The sequence below is a fragment of the Brassica rapa genome, chromosome A05 (genome assembly GCF_000309985.2).
Source record: "Brassica rapa cultivar Chiifu-401-42 chromosome A05, CAAS_Brap_v3.01, whole genome shotgun sequence".
Lineage (NCBI taxonomy): Eukaryota > Viridiplantae > Streptophyta > Magnoliopsida > Brassicales > Brassicaceae > Brassica > Brassica rapa.
Window position 1 is genome coordinate 7,448,618 of NC_024799.2, and position 2,425 is coordinate 7,451,042.

The following is a 2,425-nucleotide window of genomic DNA, read 5'->3' on the forward strand; positions in this document are numbered from 1 at the left end:
CATTCAAATCATTGCTCCCAATGCAAGTGAATGCAACCTATATGCTCTAGACTCTCCTAAAAATGCAAATGATGCAAACTAAATGATTGATTTTTTTTTTTTATCTATGCAAATAGGTATGCCATGCATGACTCAATGAAACAACATCAAAGCAAACATGATCAAATACTTGGTACCTCCCCCAAACTTGAGTGACACAGTCTCTGTGTCGTCAAGTAGAGAGAGAGATACCGAAAAGAAGACTAATATGCAAAAATGAAATGGTATATACAAGGGAGTATGGTGGGTTACCTTCTATAGGGAATGAGTAGAGGGAGATGCTCCCTCCTCGTCGTCCTCAGGTGGTAACTCTTCAAGGTGCTCATCAGCAGGGGTGTCCATCTCTTCAATGTAGAAGGCTTGCCCGAACACAGTTGGTTTCCTCATTTTCCTCTTGATGTCAAAGTGGAGGATGTTCTCTTTACCCAAATGGAGATCAATCGTGCCTTCCTTCACATTAACAATAGCTCCTGCTGTAGCTAAGAATGGCCTTCCTAGAATCAATGGATCTTGAGCCTCCTCACCCATCTCAAGCACCACAAAATCTGTAGGTATCTCATACCTTCCAATCTTCACAGGAAGGTCCTCTAAGATGCCCACAGGGTACTTCACTGAACGATCAGCTAACACCAGAGAGAGTCTACACTTCTTGTACTGAGTGAATCCAAGCTTCTTTGCAACAGACAAAGGCATCAAGCTGACACTAGCTCCCAAATCGCAGAGACTTTTCTCAAATACCATAGGTCCAAGTGCACAAGGTAGTGTGAAGCTTCCTGGATCCTCTAATTTCTCTGGAACATCAAGCCTCTGGATGATGGCATTGCACTCATGGGTAAGATTCATCATGCTTTCCATCTCCTTCTTCTTTGCAGTTACAACATCTTTCAGGAAATTGTTGTATTGAGGAATCAACATGAAAGCATCGATGATGGGCATTGCAACCTGAGCTTCACTCATTTGCTTCTCAAACAGAGCTTTGTATTTCTCTAGCAGCTGCTTCTTGAATCTACCAGGGAATGGAAGTTTGGGTTCATAGGGAGGAGGAACAAAAGAACTTTCACTTGCTGGAGTAACAACTTCACCATCCTTTACTGTCTTCTTCTCCTCTCCAACCTTTCCTTTACCTTTGGCTTCCACTATCTTCTCCAAGATCTCGTCATTGATCTTCTCATCAACAATCACCACTTCATCATCTATGTTGATGGCAACCCCCTCACCTAATTTCTCAGCATCCTTGGTGAGGGTTCTAGGAGGTAACTGCTTACCGCTCCTAAGGGTGATAGCTTTGGCCTCCTTGGGATTTTGGTCAGACTTTCCAGGTAGAGATCCTTGCTGGCGATTCTGGTGAGTGTTCATGGAAGCAAATTGATTCTCTAAATTCCTGACTGTAGAAGCAAGGTGTGAGAATTTGTTGTTGAGCTCATTGTAGCTCCCATCAATCTTGGAATGAAGGTTCTTCAACTCATAACCAACTTGCTTCTCACTTCTAGTCTGAGACTCCAAGATTTGCTTCAGTAAGGTATCAGTGCTGCTCTCTTGAGGAGCAGAGGAACCAGACGAGGGGTTTTGCTGAGGCTGATAGCTGCCTTGCTGGTTGTTTCTTGGCGGATAGCCACTCTGCTGGTTGTTGGAATAGGACTTCTGTTGGTAGTTATTGTACTGAAAGTTGGGTTCTTTCTTGTACCAGCTACCATTGTTGTTGATGAAACACAGCTCTTCCTGACCTTCCAAACCCTCAACTTCATGGACAATAGCTGGTGTCTCTTGGCTTGGGTTGCCGACAAAGTGCAGCTGCTCTTGGGTAGCTTTATCAGCAAGGAGGATGTCTATCTTATCCTGTAGAGCTTTCAACTCCTTCCTCGTTTGCTTATCCTCAGTTCTACTGCTTCTGTCGTGGTCTCCACTGTAGACTGCATCACTCTTTACCATGTTGTCAACCAGTTCTTCTGCATCCTCCTCAGTTCTCCCCAAGAAGAATCCATTGCTAGCTGTATCCAGTCTGGCTCTGTACTTAGGAAGAGCACCACGGTAGAATGTGCTTAGCAAGCTCTCCTTAGAAAAGCCATGGTGTGGGCATTGAGCTTGGTAGCCCTTGAATCTCTCCCAGGCTTCACTGAAGCCTTCCAAGTTCTTCTGTTGAAAGCTGGAAATCTCGTTTCTCAGCTTAGCAGTTCTTGAAGTAGAGAAGAACTTCTCCAAGAATGCTTTCTTGCAGTCATCCCAAGTAGTGATGGAGTCACTGGGTAGAGACTTCTCCCACTGACGTGCCTTATCCCCCAAAGAGAAAGGGAATAGCTTGAGCTTTAAGGCATCTTCGGACACACCATTGGTTTTTGACAACCCACAGTAGCTGTCGAACCTGTCCAAGTGATCAAATGGATCCTCT

At 44.6% G+C, this 2,425-nt stretch overlaps 1 non-coding gene across 1 annotated transcript; it reads left to right on the forward strand.

The window, feature by feature from the left end:
* The first annotated feature begins 2,098 nt into the window (after positions 1-2,098).
* Positions 2,099-2,205, forward strand: LOC117134551. The gene has a single exon (XR_004458735.1). It is a non-coding gene; the product is annotated as a small nucleolar RNA R71 (small nucleolar RNA).
* Positions 2,206-2,425: the final 220 nt, after the last annotated feature.